Raw genomic sequence first — 10,734 nt, forward strand, 5'->3', positions numbered from 1 at the left:
GCAGAACCACCACAGAGCCTAGCAAAAGAGGAAGTGGGTGTGCCAGGCCGCTGCTGCTCCTGACTACCATGCTGATCAATGCTTCCTTTTCTGAAAGGTTACATACTACTCTGACTAATTCCTAATAGAATATTCCTTCAGATGCTTATTTACTCTGAACTATCTGTAGAATTTCCTTTCTTTTGTTTTTAGAAATTCAGAATGATGGCTTATTTTCATTTTTCTACTAGTGTGTGTGATTTTTTACAAATATGTATGTCGATTAAATAATGTCTCCTTCAAGTATTTTTTCTTTTGGAAGTCATTTGTTCAAGAAAAGAAACACAAATTTTTTAGAGTCACCATTTGCCTTTTATAGCCTCCTGACTTATCTTAAGCTCTGTGTTCTTACAAACATTTGTTCCATCCTATTCCTGCCAAGACCTGGCAGGGGGGTCGGTCTGGAACAAGAGAAGCACTAACCAAGTAGCCGCTGCTGGAGGAAGCCAAGATGGAATAGCTTTAGTTGAGAGCGGTGAGGGACAGCGAGACGAGGCCAAGCTGGGGTCCAACAGGAAGCATAAGGAATGGAATGTGTGGCAAACAGGTCAATGTTGGGGTTTGAAAGCAAGTCAGGACCAGCAAGTATGGCATCAGGCCATCGTGTCCGATTCGGTGGCCACTGTGTGCATGGGCTCCTGAGCACTTAAAAGGTGGCTAGTACCACTGAAGGGCTGAATTTTTAATTTCTGTTTCATTTTAATTAAATATATTGAAAATTTTATTTATTTATTTATTTATTTTTTAAATATTAAGTTCTTTTTTTTTTAATTTTTATTTATTTATGATAGTCACAGAGAGAGAGAGAGGCACAGAGACACAGGCAGAGGGAGAAGCAGGCTCCATGCACCGGGAGCCCGACGTGGGATTCGATCCCGGGTCTCCAGGATCGCGCCCTGGGCCAAAGGCAGGCGCCAAACCGCTGCGCCACCCAGGGATCCCAATATATTGAAAATTTTAAATGGAGCCAATGTAAAATATTTTTTTCTACTGAATACATCCCTATTGTTTTGATAGGATTGCATTTCCGTTTAAGTGTTGAATCGTGGGAGATGTTACTGTGGTGTATAGTGTGCATTTTGGGCTAGTGTCTTTTCTGGTATGCCACATAAACACATCCCCAGCCTAGCTGGTGTCAACAAAATGAGCTAATGATGTTTCCTACACACCAGTGTAACATTGTGACATGATTACCGGGTTGTTTATTCAGGTAGCATAAGTTATAGTGATATCTATGTAAATTGAAATTGGTAAGTAGCTGGATATACTTACTATTTTAATTATATTATTCAAATTTTAAATTTAAGTATGGACAAAATTTTAAGTTTAAAACTAGGGTGTACTAAAGATGTAGAATCAAATGGAGATGCAGAAGCTAGTCCCCAAACCAGAGCAGGAAAGAAAAAAAAAGACTGGAAGAAGATATGCCTCAAATTTCACAGTGAATGGCAATTGCAGTTTATGACAGAGGAAAATGAAAAAGCTATTTGCTTGATGTATACATTTTCTCTAAGACAATAAGGTACATAATATTAGGGACAGTTTCAGCAACTTTGTACTGAATTTGATGTTTCCTCCTCTAGTCAGAAAAGTTTTGAAAAGAGTAAGTTAGTTCTCTGAAATCAGAAATAAATATCTAATATATTTTTTAAAAATTACATTTAACCAGATCTCAGTTTGCAATTTAGCTGGATGTTAAATGGCTTAGATTCTTACCCAGGAAAGAAAATCATTTTAAAAGTTTACTTATTATTTTTTTAAAGTAATCTTTAGGGACGCCTGGGTGGCTCAGTGGCTGAGCATCTGCCTTCAGCTCAGGGGTCCTGGGGTCCTGGAATCAAGTCCCACATCAGGCTCCCTGCATGGGCCCTGCTCTCTCTCTGCCTATGTCTCTGCCTCTCTCTGTCTCTCATGAATAAATCTTAAAAAAAAAAAAAGTAATCTCTACAACCCAACATGGGGCTCAAACTCATAACCCTGGGATCAAGAGTCACACCTCCTCCTGACTAGAGCCAGGTACCCCGAGAAAATCATTTTTAGATGGCAACATGGTAAAAGCAATTATTATTTCAGTTATGGAAATGTTGTTATAAAATTATTAGGAAAAGAGTAAAAATCATATTTTACAAAAAGTGAAATACCTTTGATGAAGTCACCAAACAATTGCCCATAGAGCACAAACCTTTTTAAAGAATTTCAAAGATCATTTGATTCAAAATTTGTCAGATTGCAACTACTATTTTTTAGTTTTAGATGAGTCATGCCTGTTTAATACTTGAGTATGTTTTGTCTTCATGGACTTCCAAATTTAGGAAGAAGTATTCTTAACTCATAGACTAAAAAGTCAAACTCTGACATAGATATATTTGGAACTTTTATGACTATCAAAGAATTTCACATAAATATGGAAAAATATTAGTTCTATCAAATAGCTTCAGTTTTTAGGTCAAAAATGTAGATTTATAGGAGTTTTAGAACAAGAGGCTGATGTTTCCCTCATTGCTTTGTTTTACCATGTGAAAATATTGAAAATATTTTTTGCTCAGTTTTCCAAATCAGACTCATGGAAAGTATCATAGATATTTATTAAAATTGTCCAATCTATACATGCAGATGCTATGAATCAGCACCATTTGATGTAACTGTTGCAGGAGTAGAAGACACTGAATGGGGCAGTCTCGTGTTGTTTATCAATATTCATTGGTTGGCTTGTAAAAGATTGTTTGGAACAACTTGTGTATGTGAATCTACTTTTTTGAAGTATGAATTTTTTGAAATCTGATACAGTTCAAGTATTTTGATGTAAATTTTGCATCTGAGAAACTCTTTATCTCTCCTTCTATTCTGAATGACATCCTTGCTGGGTAGAGTATGCTTGGCTGCAGATTTTTCCCGTATGCATGTTGAAGATCTCATGCCACTCCCTTCTGGCCTGCCAAGTTTATGCTGAAAAAAATCTGTGCTAGACTAATGGGATTTCCCTTGTATGTGTCTTCTTTTATCTTGCTGTTTTTAATTTTTTTTCTTTATCACTGCTTTTTGCCATTTTAACTACAACTATGTCCTCATGTGAATCTGCTTTTGTTTTGCTGTGGGTTCTCTGTGTCTCCTGGATCTAGATGTCTATTTCCTTCTCCAGATTAGGGAAGTTTCCAGCTATTGTATTGTCACATAAATTTTCTGTCCCCTTTTCTCTCTTCTTCTTCTGGGACTCATGTTATTCAAATGTTATTACATTATATGCTCATGAGATGAGCATATAATCCCTTACTTCATGCCCCAGGCACTCTTCAGATCACTGTTTCCACACTATATGTCTGCAGGCTGTTTGCTCTGCCTTCTCTCCCACCATGCTCTTGCCAAGCCCAGCCTGCTGACCTTTGCAACTCCAGCCTTTGAGCTTCTCTGGTTGCAAGAACTCACAAAAATCAGCCCCTCTCTTTTTCCCAGCAAATGGCTTTGGGGATTCATTTTCCCATGTGCTCCCCTGTGTGTGTTGCCCTGTCTCTGTCTCTTCTCTGTGACCATGGCTCCCTTCCTACTATGGTGACCACAATCCCCTTCTCTCCTAAGCCACATCTCCACACTTCTACCTTCTTTGATGTGGCCTCTTCCCTTCCTTTAGTGGTGAAGTTTGTTCTGTCAGTCTTCAGGTTTATTTCTGGGTATTTAGAATGATTCTATAGTTATCCAGTTGTGTTTGTGGGACAAGGCGAGCCTAGGGCCCTCCTACTTCACCATCTTCCCAACTCCAAAAATAAGCATCTGAATTAAGATGTGCCATAAGCATAAAATACACAGGGATCTTGAAATATTAGAAATAAAAATAATTTTTGTATTGATTACATGTTGAGATGATAATAATATGGATATATTGAGTTAAGTAAAATACATAATGACAATTTCACTCTTTTTACTTTTTAAAAGATATGGCTACTAGAAAATTCTAAATTATATATGTAGCTCACATATTTCCATTGGATAGTGCAAGTCTGAGGGTCTTGTCACAAACTATCTAGGAGTGTATATAACCCACCTTTCATACATACATGGGTGTGTGTAACTAGAGGCAGAGTGGACAATTTTAAACCTTTACATTCTGTTGGATTATCAGCTCAGAAGTGAGGTGTAGTATTATGCTAGTATGTGTTTAACAAAGGGCTCTCTGGGGTAAAAAGCTCTGTTTTGTAGCTTTATTCAATTTCCTTGGTGCAAATGCTTCTACTGTGGCCCATTTCAAGCTACCAACTGGACATCACTGGGAACTGGGAAGAAATACTTATGATTGACCCTCGCCAGCAGGCAGCAGCCAACTTCAGTAAAGTTTGATAACAGTAAGTCTGGCTTAACTGTTGAATGGACGGATGCTGTGCTGGCTACTCATCTTCTGGATCCTTTAACCTTTCTGGAATGTATGTTCCGCAAGTCAAGGGTAGATGTGTGACTACAGCAAGCATTCCCTCCCTCCTTGGCCATTGTAGTGAATGCATTGTGCTGTCCAGATCCACCTGCAGCACAAGTTCCTCCCTGCCCTAGCTGAGGGGTGCTACCTGCTGGTGGCACTCAGGGGAGGCCCTCCATGGGGCCCGCTAGGAGCTGAAAGCCTTCATCTCTGAAAGTGACGTCCCACAACCCACCTGCACACAGTCTCCATCTGAGGGTCCCTTTGCTAGAGAATGCAATCTACAACAACCATATTAAGAAAGAAATCAATACATTGCTTTTTGATCTCAAAGTCCTTTTGTTTTTTATTTCATCAGCCATTTCTTCCACATTGGTGACAATGAGAGTCAGATGTTACCACTTCCTCTGTCTTATGAGAGATGACATTTACCGGAAAGGTGAGCCACGAAGTTATCTTTGAGAATATTCCTAAGAAATCAAGGTTTTTATTGGCAGTTGTAAAGGACTTTTCAAATATGTCTGAGAACTACTCTGTTCTTGAGTATTCACTGGTGATTTGATTTGATTATGGTGTAAGGAAGCAATTGCCACCTTAAATTATTGAGTCTGAGTCATAACTTCTGGGAAAGTCTCAGCCTTTACTTCTTTATATTGGATTTTCCCCTGTGTCTTTATTATCTTTCTGGGTCTGGAATTAGACAAATCCTCCATATTTATTTTCCTGTTTTCATTTTCATCTCTCTCTGCTGCAGTCTAGCAGTCTCTACAGATTGTGGATCAAGTTCACTATCTCTTCATTAACAGTTTAATGATCTCATTAAGGTTTTTAATTTCAGTGATTATTTTTCAGTTTCTGGAAATTATATTCTATCCTTTTACAAATCTGCCTGTTTATTTTTTATAATCTCTTGCTCCTTACTTATGTTCTCATTTCTCTTTATTTTTTTAAAATTTTAATTAAATTTAAATTTAATTTAGTTACCATATACTGTATTAGTTTCAGATGTAGAGGTCGGTAATTCATCAGTTGTGTATAATACCCAGTGCTCATCACATCACATGCCTCCTTCATGCCTATCACCCAATTACCCCATTCCCCCTACTACACCTCCCCTCCAGCGACCTTCAGTTTGTTTCCTAGAGTTAAGAGTTTCTCATGGCGTACCCTTCTCTCTGATTTCATCTTGTTATATTCAATTCTCTCTTTTATTTCTGCAAGCATATTACATGTACTTCTGTCACGCAATTTTTTATAGCTGTATGATGTCCCATGGTCTAACCATGATTTATTTAATTATTGCTCTACTGACGGACATGGGGGAGGGACATAATGTATTCTGTATTTTCTCTCCTTAATATGGATCATGCTTTGAGTTGGGCAGGTTGCTCTGAAACACTGATGCTCTGTTGTACCACATTCCTTGTGACTAATGATAAAAGTAAGACACTGACTTGACCTGAGAAGCATCATCCCTAAAACAACTGTACTAATTAAGCATTATGAAAATTATTATAAAGAACTGCTATATAGTTATATTTGATGGCACCAATGTCTCATAAGAAGAGCTAACGTGGCTGAGCTCTTTCTGTGTGCCAGACATGCTTCTAAGTACCTCACGAGTATCAACTCAGTTGATCCAGACAGCACTCTTAAGAGGTGTGACTGAATTTCCAGCCGAGGTATGGATGGATGCAGATTGCATAACTTGCTCCCGGTACCACTCTGGTAGGCTCTCCAGAAGCAGAAGCTAACACAGGGACTCAGGACCGCGTGATCCATTGAGGATGTACTGCTCTTCAGGAGAGCTGTGGCCAAGGAGGGTGGCAGGATCCACTGGGAGAATGAGCTTAACAAGGAAGGAGCCCAGCTGTACTGGATCTGCAGTGGGAAGAGCAGGAGGAGGCAACAGTAGCAGCTATGGTCTCAGACTCACATCCACCAAGGGTAATGCTCCAGAGTAGGTCACAGGTGCAAGCTGTTAGTGGGATTTGGGTGCACAGGGAGGTAAAGGGTACTTGGGATGGGCACCAGCAATGCTGCTGCAACCACACAACTAGGAAGGGGAAAGTAGAGTTCAAAGCCAGACGAGCCAGCTGCAGAGCTGCACCCCGGGCTGTGACCTCTGCTACAGCTACCTTCGGATACCACCAGCCCCTGACTTGCCAAGCCAAGTATGCATCCAATTTCCTACACAGTTTAGATTTATTTGTTTGGAGAATATTTTATGCCCATTCAGTTCAGAGGTTGTAAGGCTATTTCAACAACAATTCTCTTATTCCCAATTTGGGAAGGCCTATCAATGCACATTTTGCACTTGCTCAAGGCCAGGACCACGGTACACAAGCCTGAGAATGAGTGCCTCCTGAGCTTCTGTGCCGAACACGTCTCCTTGGCCTTGCCTAGTGTCACTGAGAGAAGGGCTGGGATCATACAGCGTCTCTTCAACAACAGAGCAGGTGCAGCCCCAAGAATCCTGGCTTTTCCCTAGGTTCCTCTTCCTCGGTCTCATCGGTGGGGGAAATGGTAGAAGGGAGGTGGTAGGCATCTGGAATTGATCTCTTCAGCTTTTAATGTTTCTGGATCTCAGACACTCAAACCTCTGCAGGCACAGAGCCAGGGTGGCTGAGAAGCTTTGAGAATGGGGAAACAGTCCACACCAAGTCTTCCTGCATCCAAGCAACTGTTTGGACATGCTCTGTCTTCTGCAACTTCGCTCCATCTTCTTTAACCCCATTCTTTTGCTCTAAACAAGCTTCCTTCATCTGAGGGTTATCTCCCAGCCAGCACAGGGGACTGTCAGCCCCGACACTGACTCCTGCAAAGGGGCCCTGTGTCCAGTTGGTTGGCTCCCGTAAGGACTGGTCTGGTCCCAGGCAGACACCGAGCATTCTTTAGCCTCCAGTGGAGAGTTAGCCGGCTTTACCTCCCTGTGCCCCGGAACCCCAGTCCACCACAGCCATAGCTGCTCCCTGCCCACCCTGCTCCAGAGACCTGCCCTGGTGTATGCGCAGATGCGCGTGTGGGACCACTGCCATAGGAGTCAGGGCTCCCCAATTCTGCCAGGAAAACTGACTTCACAACATTGAGTGTCGTTAGTAGAATTCATCCTGTCATTCTCTCCACTCCATATCATGACCGTGTTTAAGTGTATAAACTATTAACTTTTAATTAGCTGTTACCTTCTCTACCAGATTTCAACAGTTTGTTCTGGTGATGCTACATGTTCTCTTGGATCTTAACTGTTCTGTTTTCATCTCCCCCCTATTTCTCTCCTTGTCTACCCTCAACTCAAAAATCCTGAACAAAGAGGGGATGGCTGGGTCCATAGAGCATGCGACTCTTGATCTTGGAGTTGTGAGTTCAAGCCCACATTAGGTGTAGAGATTACCGAAAAAAATCCCGAACACAGGGATGCCTGGGTGGCTCGCTGGGTTAAGTGTCCAACTTTTGATTTCAGGTCATGATCTCAGGGTCATGAGATTGAGCTCTGCGTCAGGCTCTGTGCTGAGTGTGGAGTGTGCTTGGGATTCTCTCTCTCTGCCCCTCCCCGATTAAAAAATCCTGAACACAATACTAGGAAATTAAATCCAGCAATATATAATAAGGATATGACATCATGAACAAGTGGAGTTTATCTAGAAATTCAGGGTTGGCTTAATACTCATAAATTAAGCAATGTAATTCTCCATATTAACAGAATAAACAGAGAAACTGTATGATCATCTCTATAGACATAGCTCTCATTTATGATTTTAAAAAAAGTTATCAGTAAACTAAGACTAGAAAGAAACCTCATCAATCTGATAAAGAATACCTATGAGAAATCTATATTTGTCACTTTTTCCCTGAAGTCAAGAACAAGGCAAAGAGGTTGGTGTTAAATCAAGTCTCTTCATCATGGTACTAGAGGTCCCAACTTACAAGTTACAACAAAGCAAGAAATAAAATCAAAGGACTAAAATAGGAAACGAAGAAATACAATTGTTTTTAATCTATTGATGACATGATAGTTTGCTAAAGAAAACCCAGAAGAATCTAACAAATAACTACGGTAAGCAAATTTAGCAAGATAGCAGGATAAAAGGTCCTTATACCAAAAATCATTTTATTTCCACTAATAACAAATCACTGAAGACACAATTTAAATATACTACTATTGACTGAAAATCCAAATAAAAAATAGCATTTACAATAGCATAAAAATACAAAATACATGGCAATAAATATAATAAAGGATAAGATCGTTGTACTGAAAACTAGGGAATTAAAGAAGCAAATAGATGGAGGGGTATACTTGGCTCATGAGTTAGAAGACTCGGTAACACTGAAATGTCAATACTTCTAAAATTGATCTATAGATTGAACATAGTGCTAATCAAACACCCAGCAACTTTCAAAAAGTTATTCACAATTCTAAAAATTATATGAAAATTTAAAGGACTTGGCCAAGACAATTTTGAAGAAAAACAAAGTTTGAATAATGCTATTTGACATCAATGTTTACTTTAAAGAGATAGTGATCAATACAGCATAGTATTGTCATAAAGATAAAAGAGTAGATTAACAGAACAGAATATAGAGTTCAAAAAGAAACCTAAACATATAAGTTCAATTGATTTTTGACAAAGACAGTAAAGCAATTCAGTGGGGAAGGGAGTCTTTTCAATAAATTGTGTTGGAACAATATTTAGGAAAAAGAATGAGCCTTGACCCTCAACTTACACCATATGCAAAAATTAACCTGAGATAAATCATAGTCCTAAGGGTAAAAGCTAATATGACAGCTTCTAAAAGAACACACAGAACACATAGAAGAAAATCTTTGTGACCTTGAGTTAGGTTGTGAAGTTGCCAACTGGCCAGGAAATCCCCGGCATTCACAATGACTTTCAGATTTACTTTGGAATTAGAACAGTATGTCCTCTTTGTTACATTTCACTTTTGCTTTCAGTTCTAGATTCCTGGGCAGAATTTCTTTGTATCTCTTTAGCTAAAAATGTAAGAACTTATGGAGAAATAGCACTGGGCTGGGCCTGAAGGTGTCATAGCACTTCCACCCTGTGAAATTCCTTCCAAAGAAAGAGTATTTGTTCATCATATTGAAAATATTTTACCATCAAGGGAATTGAGAGTATTTTACCCTCAAGGGAAAATTTTTTTTTAAATTGATTGTTAAATAATAGGATATTGAGAATACACTAGTGGTTAGAATTATCAAATCTCAAAACCAGGAATGGAGGGAGCACGTTTCTCATATCTTATTTACACGTGGACAGTGGAAGAAAGCTGGTAGAACAGGTAGAAATGGCCCCATGTGTCTGTCTCATCACTGTCCTCAAGCATTTCCTTGATACCCTCTTTGTCCAAAAGGGTGTTGGAGGAAAAATATACTTAGGCAATATGTGAGTGCTAGAAGGACAAATGGAGTTTTTATATAAAATATTTGGGATACTCACAGGGTGAGAGGGAAAATAAAAGTTCAGTTACAATATTAAAAAATTGAGTGCAGGTTTAGAGACACCGGCGGATAGGCTGACTCATTTTTGTCAGTTAACAGAGATTTACTGAGCATCCACTCTTTACAAGTATCCTGCTGGTGCTGGAATAATGTGAACAAAGTACGTGCAGTCCTGGCTCACATGCAACTTAGAATTGCTATAGCAAAACAATTCTTTAAAAAAAAAAATCAATTAGGAGTGCCTGGGTAGCTCGGTCAGTTGGGCCATTGGCTCTTGGTTTTGGTTCAAATTATGATCTTGGGGTTGTGAGATGGAGTCCCACAGCAGGCTCCATGCTCAGCAGGGTGTCTTCTTGGGACTCTCTCTCCCTCTGCCCTCCCCCCTGTTCACACACTCTTAGTCTCTAAAATGAATAAATATATCTTTAAAAAAAATCAACAGTTAAAGTTGTGTGAAATGTTGCAAGGAGGTATAGTGATCTACTCAGGGCCCTGGCAGGTCTGGTCTCAACTCTGAGTCTGAGGCATGTGCAAATCCTCCTCCTCTCAGGACTTCTCAGGCCCCAGTCTTTATTTATTTATTTATTTTTTAAGATTTTATTTATTTATTCATGAGAGATACAGAGAGAGAGGCAGAGACATAGGCAGAGGGAGAAGCAGGCTCCCTGTGGGGAGCCTGATACAGGACTCGATCCCAGGACCCCAGGATCATGACCTGAGCCAAACACAGACACTCAACCACTGAGCCACCCAGGTGCCTTTCTTTCTTTCTTTCTTTCTTTCTTTCTTTCTTTCTTTCTTCTTTTTTTCTTTCTTTCTTTCTTCTTTCTTT

The 10,734-nt window shown here is 39.7% G+C and overlaps 1 long non-coding RNA gene across 1 annotated transcript; it reads right to left on the reverse strand.

The window, feature by feature from the left end:
* Positions 1 to 4,774: 4,774 nt before the first annotated feature.
* Positions 4,775 to 9,343, reverse strand: LOC144305480 (uncharacterized). The gene is made up of 3 exons (XR_013372485.1): positions 9,274 to 9,343; positions 6,057 to 6,322; positions 4,775 to 4,911 (listed from the first exon to the last, which is right to left on the reverse strand). It is a non-coding gene; the product is annotated as an uncharacterized LOC144305480 (long non-coding RNA).
* Between the last annotated feature and the right edge of the window lie 1,391 nt (positions 9,344 to 10,734).

Source organism: Canis aureus, chromosome 3 (genome assembly GCF_053574225.1).
Source record: "Canis aureus isolate CA01 chromosome 3, VMU_Caureus_v.1.0, whole genome shotgun sequence".
NCBI classification, from domain to species: domain Eukaryota; kingdom Metazoa; phylum Chordata; class Mammalia; order Carnivora; family Canidae; genus Canis; species Canis aureus.